The sequence below is a fragment of the Atractosteus spatula genome, chromosome 11, assembly GCF_055471065.1.
Source record: "Atractosteus spatula isolate fAtrSpa1 chromosome 11, fAtrSpa1.hap1, whole genome shotgun sequence".
In the NCBI taxonomy this organism is placed as follows: domain Eukaryota; kingdom Metazoa; phylum Chordata; class Actinopteri; order Semionotiformes; family Lepisosteidae; genus Atractosteus; species Atractosteus spatula.
Window position 1 is genome coordinate 24,145,248 of NC_142716.1, and position 12,054 is coordinate 24,157,301.

Below are 12,054 nucleotides of genomic sequence, written 5' to 3' on the forward strand. Positions count from 1 at the left end.
GAATAAATTTATCATGACAATAGAGGAAGAATACAACATTAATTCCTAACACTGGTAAAGCATTATTCATTCCAAGCATTAGTGGATGCACAGATTATGGAGAGTCAAGAATTATGGAAGGGGTAAATGTATAACACAATACTTGAAATTGAACATTCAGGAAAAGAAATTTACCTAAACTAATGAAGGGCAAATATGGCTTCCACTACGGTGCTAGACAAATGCTTACAGACCGATAATTTAGGTACTGATGATAATGTGGCCTATTGTATATAAATTCAGGAGCATACGTCATGTATAAATAAAGAAATGTTACTATTGTAACGAATGCTGTGTCCACGAGGTAGAGGAAAGACCCTGTGCATTCTTCTGAGAGTTTCAGGAGATTGTTGGCTACTTTTCCTAATCGCTGGGCTGAAGTCGGAGTCAAGGGACAAAGGTAGGATGTCAAGGACCAGGGTTTCAGTCAGAGGGGATCAAAGGCTATGTCTCAATAGCAACAGCAAGGTAAGAGCTCCAAGGATAGAGTCTAATAACAAACGCAGACCTGAGGGGAATGAGGGTTTAAATATCCCGGGAAGTGGAGGGTTTGGTAATTAGTGTGATGTCCTGATTGGATAACTGATTAGTGCGCTGGCCCATGCTGGAATTACCTATAGCTGTGGTCGGTTTAGTGAAAGGTCATTTATGGTTGCTGGTGGATGTGACACTATAGACCCATTGGGAAAATATAGGTATTGAAATCTATTTTGAAACTGTACAGTTAATATAGATATGATATCAAGACAGAATGGATGGCAAGAGTTAAAAGGTAGTCTGCTTCAAGCACAGAACAGATTCATCCCATGAGTAAATAAATCAGTGAAGAAGGCAGTGACCCAAGTGGTTAAATAAATCAATTAAGAAGACTATAAGTAGAAAGTAAGCATTTAATAAAATTATTTAAAAAGGCTTGGATCCTGGGAAAGAAAAAAGTATAATGAATTTCATGCAGAGGTTAAAAAGGACATTAGAAAGTCAGAGAGAGAGATAGAATAATAATGAAACAAAAGTTTCTTTTTTCAGTTTTAAAATAGCAAAAAAAATCAATAAAGTAAGAAATGTTTCAGAGATACCAATGGGAAACATTTAGAAAAATAAAGGGCAATGCCCAATGAATTAAATTTAAATTTAACTCAAGTGTTTACCAAAGAAGAAACAGACCATGTGCCTCAGATTAAGGAGAGTCATTTTATTTTATTAAACAATATTAGCATAGTATCCTTACATGTATCGCAAACTCTTAAAATAAATCTTAGAGGCTTGGTGGGATGTTACTTCTTGTAATTCATCTGACAGAACATATTTACAACACCAAAGAAAACGTTTCCAGGAGTCATTCAAGAGTAATACCCATTAACTAAAATATTGCTAATGTAGTGCACACCCATACAAGTGCAAGTAATTATAGACCAATTAATCTATCTATAAACAAGGGAGATCTGTATTAGGATCACTGTTTTTCCTACTTTATTTATAAATATTATAATATCCATTTATAATATTATAATATAAATATATGTAATTTTTAGATATGTATACTGTATATACAGGATGTATTTATATATAAATATACTGATTATACACAGTAAATACAGTATGGTACTCTGGTTATAATTTTGACTCTTTGGACAGTCAGGGAATGATTTATAGTATACTAGTGATCTTGACATGCTGGTGTAAAGTAGGGTTAATAATGTCTGTTTTAAAAGGTTTCAGATTTGTGTTGTCGGCATGGCTTATTAATAATACAGAAATTAAGTTTGCTGCTCCCTTGCCAGTCCCTCTCTCCCTTATCTCAGTGGTGCTGGACACAGAGAGGCCATTCCATTTGGTTTGGATTTAAGGTGTTTTTCTATCTGATAGTTTCCTGATAAGGAACAACTCCCAAGGCTGAGATTCTCCAGCCACCACAATAAATGGTCATATCTGGCCTTAATGTCTGGGAGATTCCAAGGTTTACAACCCTAATGTCAGAGTGCATTGTTACTCTTCCTCCACCTAAATCAGCCAATCAGGAACTGGTAGGGCAGGACAACCCCACATGGGTCTTGAATGCCCATGAAACTTTCAACCAATGAACGACCATAGTTTCTCCAGATAAAAGAGGCAGCAGAGGGCCCAGAAGGTGCCCCTCCAGGACATTCTCAGACTCAGCTCGGACAATCACGTGACCGCCAGTGTGTCCGAGTGCCAGGACTTTACTTTGTTCTAAGAGTCGAGACCGGAGGTTGCCTGCGTGTAACCAAAGGATCCGCCCGAGGTTAGCCCAGCAGCAAGCCTCGTGAACCGCTGGTACCCCACCGCGAACGCTCGCCTGACCAATGAGTGAACTACGGTTGGAACTGTCAACACGTGAATCTCAGGATTCAGGACTAGCACTACATCGGGAACGAACCGGTCTTCTTCCCGTCTAACGAATGTGAATTGCTTGGACCCGCAGTCACTTTCCGTGTGCACAATCTCTGATAGTTAAGCCAAAACTAACTAGCTGGTCTTCAGAGAGCCCACTGCCAGCACACTGCAGCAGAAATCTCTCCCTCCTTCTCCCACACCTCACGCTGGACCAATACTGCCTGGCACCGAGCCAGAGAATGCTGATTGGACTCAGCAACAGCCTGCCGCTGTTCCTTTGTGTCCGCGGGAGATCTGAATCCACACAGATTGGATGAGTATTCGACATTCTGCATTACAGCTCGAAAATTCAATTGTTACCTCAACCCCAGTTGATATCAATTTAATTCCTATGAGTGACGTACTTGCCTTTGAGTATCTAGTGTAGAAGTTGTCATCAAAGTTCATTTACGAAACGATATAAATGAATGGTAAACTGAATGTATGCCTCTCTTGGTTTGTAACTGTTCGTGATTGAATATATACCTTTTGTATTCTGCTAACCCTCACTATAAGATCTGTTATGTTTATATGCACATTTTATATATTAATAAATGTATTCTCGTGTATTAGTATCCGTGTGTGTGCGTTGCCGAGTTATCCCGCAAAATCGTTTTTCTAATAGCCATCAAAGAATCATTTTGTGACTTACTGCTACAATTAATAATTGTTCCAGTAAATGCACAAAACCCCTACAGTGTTAAGATTTGGATTAGTTGTAACTGTTAATACAATGGTAAATATAATTGTGGTGATACTGTTAATCATCTAATATTCTGATTACAATACATGTGTGTTGTACCGGTGATGTGGTTGCTACAATAAATCAAACCTGCAGTTTTATTTGAGGAATAGTTTGTCTTACAAATTCTTAAATCACACTGTTAGGCTATATACTGCAAAAAAAAATCATTAACCGGGCTGTAATTCTCCCAAGCAGAATTTTTTTAAGCACTTTTTTCTCATCTCCCGACGTTCCACACACACACAGATCATATAAAGTCATATCCACAGATATACCGAAAAGCAGCGAACATGTCAATGAACTGCAGTGCGATCATATACCATATACATATTTTCTTTGCCTCCTCTTTTTATAATGTCTCACTGTGCTTTTGGAAACAAAGATATCTTGGAAGCCAAATACAGTACAATGTCTCTTTTTCAATTTCTTTTTATCTTCATTATCTGGTGTGAGAGTGTCTTGTTGTTTTTGGCTGTACTCAATCTCCTTAGCACAGCTATAGTGCAGTTAGTTGTCTGTCCTGACAAATGGTAAAAATAAACTTGTACTGTACTGTACTGATGAGCTAATGTCTTGGAGTGTTTCTTTTCTTTGAATAGAACACACTAAAATGCCGAAAATGAAATGTGATAGGTGCAGTGCATTGGTATAGATAGGAAAGTCAGAGCTGACTGTTTTGCTGCTCTTTTTCTTCAGAACTTAGTGAATTCTGAAATTTACTGGGGGTGGACCACATCTGTAAATTTCGACGGGTCCAAAGGCAAAAGAGCCTTACCTTGTAATCTCTCAGAAAGCATTATAGGCATGGTGAATCGGAGATTCACAAAGCTTATTGATGTAGCCATTCAGAATGCATGTTAAAACCCTGTAACGCATTACAGGAGCTGCGCTTTACTGCAACGTGATTCACTGGCCAAAGATGATTGACAGGTGGCACTTGTGGTGCATTTGATGTTAATGAAATGATTGCTTCATTTAATCTCTATAATGTGCATGTTTAAATGAAGTTTTGAAATTTTGTGTTCAATCCCCACTAACAGTACAAGTTTTTCTTTTAACAAAAACTCCTTTTAAAAAAATAAAATAGTAAATATTAATATATACTATATTGACTTTTTATTATTTTTATATATAACAACATGTTCAATGTTAAATGATATTAATAAAAACATGAATGAGCAAACATGAATACTGTCAACAGTGGGAGTAGAAGCCAGTTTAACTGGTTTAATTCAATTAAGTTCAAAATACTTTATTCATCCCAGTGCGGCAATTTATCACAAGCCTTTAAACAAGCCTTGAATTGAAATTGTATATGTTATAATTATAATCAAGAATATCAAAGTGGTGCTAAAAAGATCACTGAAAATGAACTTTAATAATGTATCTGATCATTATTAACAATATCAATTTATTAGTGAACGAGTAATGTGTTCATTCCATGCTGAAAAGAGCAGAAAGAAAACAACGTTTCGGCTGTGGAGCCTTTTTCGGGTGTGAGCTCACAGTATTAGCTACTGTATGTTTGCCTAATCCTTCTATTTATGTGCATCCAACAAAGTTTAATGCTAGCAGCTACACAAAATCTAAAATAAGTTTACGTTTAATACGTTTCGATTAAAATACGCTGAATTTCATTTCAATACCTATGTAAACATTCAACAGTGTTCACATGTTCTTTTGTAACACACAGCATTCTATGATTTTTGTTGTGTATATCTAAGCTTTTTCAGGTGTTCCTGCATACCTCTTCTGCACTGTCTGGTCATGATTATTTTTTTTCAGTTTGCTCATTTCAAAGTAACCCCTGCTCCATTTCTAAAACTTTTTGCTCATATGCATTTTTACATCTAAACCATTTATTTACATTTCTAACACCTTAACTTCCTAAATTTTAATGTATCTGATTTATTTAGACTGAATTTTACCTTCAGCCTTGAACTGTTTAAGTTTTCTCCATATTTTGTTACTTGTGCTACAGAGACATGGCTTAATTCACCCTTTCCTGAACTTCTATGGCAAGCAGATTAAATTGATTCAATTTAGGCAAAAATTAAATTGCTGATTTCTCATTGCTGAAATTTGCATTAAGACAAAATATAGATTTTCTATATATAGTTAGAACAAGCCCATTTTTTCCAAAATAACCACCGCAAGTTACCAAGTTAATGACTTTGATGCATACAATGTTTATGAAGATTGTGAAATACTGTTTTTATTTTGTATTTTTTTATATTTAGATACCATTACCATCTATTGTATTTACATTAGGTATATATTTAATATAAGACCATATGGCTTTAAAGCCACTACAGTACAGTATGTGTGAAATATATTTTTCACAATCAAAATTTAAAGTTAAATTATCCTGATTTCTCATTGCTAAAATTTGCATGAATGCAGATGTAAGCCTGAAAGAAGCACATTGGTTCACAACAAGCCACAGTAGAATAATAAACTATTTTTTCCTATATCGAACTGAGTAATGTTGTTTTTGTAAAATGGCCCTGCTCTCTTTTTTAATTAATTTAATATTTAAAATAGTATAATAAAAAGTTTAAAATTAATAAAGGTCTAATCCCCATACAACTTATATTTTATAATTGGTAAAAGATTGTCCCTCAGCATCAACTGGGGGTTAATTAACCGGGTTTTCTGGCAACAGCCTAAATGCTTCCACACACTGTGTTTAGCTTTCACTGCTCCATCTGGATGTTTTACAAAGCAGTGCAGTCCGTCAACTGAATATTTTTAAAAATAAAAACTGCAATGTACTGCATTATCCACCATGCATTCTGAATGGCTGGATCTGTATATTGTATGATTGGAAAAGTATACGTGATCAGATAAACAAAATGCTTCAAACAAAGAGATGCTTGTTTCCTCTGCTTTAGTAATCTGTGAAGCAGTAATATAATTAAACAAGGGAGTGTGAAGTTATTTTTTGTCAATGCTGTTGCAATAGACAATGAAACACTCATAGTTTGTAATGTGGGTAACCCTGAACCGAGGTACGCTTTTGTATAGTACAAATAAATATATTCACACAACCTGTACCGTAGTGGCTTTAAAACCATAAGACATACGAGCGTTTTTATAAAACAGGCCATTTAACTGCTGATTGACTTATGTTAAAGCACAACAAACAACAAGGAAGAGAACAGGAGACTGACAATTCATCCCCCTCCCCCAAGCAAAAATGTCTATTCTGCATAAAAAACACAACAGGAGTATCACCCCTGCTTACTTGTTGCTGAGATTTGCATTAAGACAAAATATTTTCTCAATGTGGATGTAAACCTGAAAAAGGAACACTGCATTTGCAAGGTACAGTAAAATAATAAACTATTTTTATAGATCCAACTGAGTAATCTTTTTTATAAAATAGACCTACCTTTTAATTAATGTAACATTTAATATACTGTTTGAAATTAATAAAAGTTAGGCTCAGCATTGACTGGGATTTGAAACCAGGTGTGTACTGGCGAAAGTCCAAATGCCTCCATATACCATCTTAAGCATTCACAGCACCACCTTGCACACCACCAGATTTTTTTTTTAAATGTGCTGTGTTATGTTGTGCTGAGGTATGTATGCTGCAAATTGCTGCATTATCTAACACACATTCTGAATGGCTTATTACAGTGTGTCTAATGTGCAAAGTTCATATACTGTTTTACAGTTGTTACTGATATAGAATGTTAACAATGCTCTTTGCTTGACGAAGTAAATTTGAGTCTGTCAGATAACATCTGAAACTTTGTTTATATTAGATAAAATAATTTTAAAAAGAAAAGGTGAATCATAAATGTCCATGCTGATCATATCCTCCTGCAAATTTATATTCTGGTTCTAGAGCATTTGTGTTTGAAAAAGTTGCTGTTTAGAATCCTTTATGACTCTTGTCATATTAAAAGATTTTTTTTTAAATTACGAAACAAATACAGAAATATTTTTACTCAGAAGACAAATATAGGCAGAAAATGAGTCCATTGGGAATTTCAGTTCTAGGTATAATGTACAAGACATTTAAATGCAACAGGTAGCTTTTACTATAATTTTTCCATTAGTGGAGTAATAAAATAAGGACTGTAAATGACCATTGATACTGTACATATAAACACATTAGTTGGTACAAACATTGACTGATTTGACTGGCTGACATAAAATAGCAGACCATTAAAATATATAAGTAATTCCTTAATACATTCGTGTAAGCTTTGAGGGAAAAAAATGTAAAAAGTTTTGCTGATTACAAATTCATGTAAGCCTGTATGTTGATGCTATGTTAATTATTTGTTTTTTAATATTACATTGGTTTCTCTTTCTATTTTAAATGATCAAACACTAGTGTCTTTTAATATGGAAAAGAGTAATAACACACTTTAAAAATAAGCAAGAATAGCCTATTTTCAAACAAAATATAGGCTTCTTTCTCTTATAAGTATACTACAGGCTTTGTATATTTCTTTATGAATGTGGGGCCAGTGGGAACTCAGTAGCAGCATGAAAAATAGTCCATGTGGTCGCAATCAGGTCAGTATGAAATACAAACGCTCAAGGACAATATAAACTACTGATCCTGTTTCAAAGCACCATAATAGTGATCTCATTATTTACAAAAATAAAGTTTTAATAACAAAACCAGGTGGTCATACAGCTGTGTTGCAGCAAATTAAATTGCACTTTGTGTCCTTTTTTTTAATAAAAGATCAATTGTATTCTAACTACACATGTTAAATCAGAATGAAACTGTTTTTCAAGTTTAGGATATAAATATTTGACAGGAAATGCATACACATCCAACCTGTTTTGATAAATCAGAAAAAATGTTTCTAAAAAGCTTCAGATACAGTACCTAGAAAAGATTAAATTTCCCACACGTTCAATGAATGGAGGCATTATACATGAAGTGTATTTCTGAGTGACTCCCCTTTGACTTTTCCTAATACAATCTTAACTTTTCTCTTTACAGTAAAAATAAATAACTACTAATAAAAAAGTGTTCTCAAGCCCACCAGCAACTCTAGTGAGAATTTTTCATGTACATCAAAGTAAACCACATGTATTTTAAGCATAAGCATGCAACACTGTATTCCACAACTGCTTCACCTGATACTGTCCAATTTGGTATAGGAAATATATCTTGAGTAAATTAACTGTTGAAAGAGCAGGCTTAAATTGAAAAAAAAACATCTTAAAATAATCCTCATGCAATTTTCATTGCACACTTACATGTGGGACCTGAACCTCCCCTTTGACTTGAGGCACTTCAGCTATGTGTAGCCCAGTACAGGCTGTTCTTCTTTTTGATAGGTTTTAACACTAATGAGGGAATCTCAATCAATTGGGACAAATGTGTTCTCACCCTTTAGTTTTAATTATTATGGAGATATCTTTCCTGTTCATATGATCCCTTGAAATGCATAATCCTAATATAGAGAGGCTTTGAAAGGAAAGCCCGTTGTGCTCCCTGGGGGGCAATTATCCACAAACCCTCATTAAAACACATATGAGGCGAGAAATTCACAGGCTGCCTACTGAACAGGGTTCTTACAGTTTATGACTACTGACTGAAAGGCCTAGTTAAAGGCAAGCCAGTGGGGATTACTGCTTTCCTTTACTACTTAGTTTGTTCTAACACGTTAAAGTTAAGTCAGTGCTTTGTGAAAACTAGCTACCTTAAAAATAGTCTGCTGAGTGAACTTTATCCATTTTGGAACTTGGAACCTGTGAAGAAAAGGACATGACAAATGCTAAGTAGAAAAAATCTGGTGCCAACAGACTGAGGGTCACTGACAGAGCAAAAACTGCAACAGCTGTCATAGAGACTACTGGTGAGAAGGATAGTATAGAATTATACCACTTTATATCACTGTCATTCCTTGTCTTATTAATCACCATTGAGGTAACCTTTGTAGGGCATAGATACTACACAGGATTGAGAAAACAAGTTCCCCAAGTACTAAACTCCCATCCAGTCGCCCTCTCCCTCACTGTGTAAACAGAATTCCTGGAGCAATTATAGTATTTTCTCTGGTGCTGACTCTGTGAGATCTTAGATACTGTACCTGTGTTTCCTTAGAGGTTAGTCCAGAAAGCCTGACCCATAAGTTACTTTCCTGTACAAACATTATCTTTTGTGTGTAGTGCACTTGTCAGTTTCCAATGTCTATCCTTAACCAGTAACTCTACATAAAAAATGGTTGACATGCAGTACAGAATCCTTGTAGATCCAACCAATATGCTGTTCTTCCAATTGCTATGATACCCTTGCCAATTCTTTCAGTGTCTCTGATTTACAAACTGTTAGTGAAGGTGCTTGACTGGAGAAATTAATTTGGATTTAGTTGTTAATGTTCATTAATTTATGGTAATGGTTATACATTTAGCATGAACTAAAACATTCAAAACATTGTTTATATGCTCAAGATATTATAACATAAGAACTGTATGCAGCTTTCAATTATAAGGAAAGCCAAATGCAAAAATAGCCTTCTGAGAATATTAGATAGGAAAATTAATATAATGCTGAAAAACATATGAAATGTTTAATAAATACAAAATCTATCTAATAAAATACAAAAAAATAATAATTGATGACAAACAACTTTGAAATTAAGTTGATTTGAAATATGCACAGACTGTATTTTCACTAGTGTGAATTCTATCAATTTATTAGTATGTTTTAGGTCTCACCTTAGGCTTTTTGAGTTTTAACAAAAAAGCACTGATAAAACAACCCCAAAATGGAAAAATGAACCAGCATTTTATCCAGTAAATTAGACCAAAATGTTAGATGATTATCATGGCCTTGTAAAAGGTGAAAACTAAACTAAAGTTTCATAAAGTCTATTTTATTGCTGACATTGTGGGTATGCTTTCAGTAACTTTTCATTTTTTTAAATGAAAAAGCTGTTAGTTTGCACTTCCCAGTAAACAAAAATAATACAGCTACCTAGCCCAAGCTGATTATATTCTTTTTGACAAAAGGTCAAGTCCTTGAGCTTTTTCAGTTTGAAATTAGTACAGCAAAGGTGTTCTTTATGAAATCTGTGACTTGAAGACATGACAGCGTCAAACCTCATTTCTCATAATTTGCATACATTGTAAGATTTATAGCATCCCATTTTTAGACAATTTTCTGTTTTGACAGGAGCTTGCAGAGGGTCAATAACATCTTTCTCCCAGAAGCATTTTTATCTTGTAATTGTTACTTGACTAGGAGCCTGGGAAGCTGCTAAACAGACAAATAAGACAAGTGTTTGCTTCAAAGGCCTTTTAAAGATGTCATCTGATATGCACAATGCCACACTTTCTTCAAAAGGTCCTGCTATTTCTGGAGCCATTAGTACTATGAATTAGTTTACAGTTGTCCAAACACAATCAAAGACTTACTGAAAAGTGTTTAACGGAAAGTCATTATGGTATTTTTGATCAAGAGGGCAGGAAGGAGAAAAAGTTAATTTAGTGAACTATACTGTGTTCATCATTTGGAAATACAATAGCTCTACTGGACTTAAAAGGTAAACATAAAGGTTAAATTTCACATCAAAATACACTAGAGAAAGAGAAATAGGAAGATAGAATAAAAACTCAGTTGATTGTTGGGTAAGGTACTGTTATCTGTAACATTTGCCTTTAATTTCTAAGATTTTCTAAGGTTTTTTCATATTCCTTCTGAAAATTGGTGGCAATGATGATGCTGCATTAACAGTCTCAGCTCACTCCATTCAACTGCATTAACACTACTGTAAGCTAAAATTAATGGATATATTGAATGCATAGAAATTAAGACAGAGAAAAGTATATCTTGGGGGTAGTGAGTATCTTTTCCACCAGGTATTCAAATTAGTATTTTAGTCACTTCACATCATCACAAATTAAAAATTGATTTCATGGAGGGGGGTGTTGGGTAGGCCCAGCCCTCCCGTGAAAACTTGCGGACTGGGGGAGGGGAGGTCCACTTGAAAAAAAATCTATATGCAATACACTTTAAGTACTATAACTCACCAGTCCAGTTGAATAATCTCACTTTCTTTGCAAAAATTCATTGTACAGAGATGTGGCTTGTTTAGCAGATTCTCAGATGATTTTTCGGACCAGGGGTGTCAAAAACAGAAAAATATGGGAGTGGGGTGCGATTTCTGGGAGATTATGGATCACTTGCGGGAGTCAGGGAAGAGACGTTGATTTCCAGAAGACATGCTGTCTGCTAATACAGTACATATATACTACATAATATATACTACATAATATGACACTTATTTAATGAGATAGGTGTGTAGTTAAAAGATATTGTGACTTGAAATACAATTTTAATTTCCAAATAAGAAAATTCCATAGTACCTGATTATTTCACACCTCTATGAAACCAGAAACCGTGTGTCCAGCTTAATAATGAAAAAAAAAAGCAGGTGGAATGGGTAAGAACACAAAAACAACATACCTTTGAGGTTAAAGATCATTTCACAATTAAAGATGACACTCAGTTTATTCTCTGAAGTTACTTAAGGCATCCACTCAACTAGCTAAGTAGCTGCAAGGGTTTCTGTTTATGTAAGACTGAGAAGACCTGGCTAACCTAACCTGGCTATCCATTTGTGTGCAATTGCTGAGGAAACCTCAGACTTTCATCTGGTGTCTCAGATTTGAACCAACCATATCTGAATTCTAGAGCCTAACATGCTCTCTAACTCAATATCTATCCAGGTTGAACCATTCAGGAGCCCTATATATCATCATTTAAAATGTACCATTTTTTCACTCTGCTCTGCTCAGGCTTGGCTTTACAGATGTTATATGCTATTATGGTTAAATTAAGAATATTTATAGTAACTGGCTGCAATATAGTACAATATTGACTTTATTTCTCA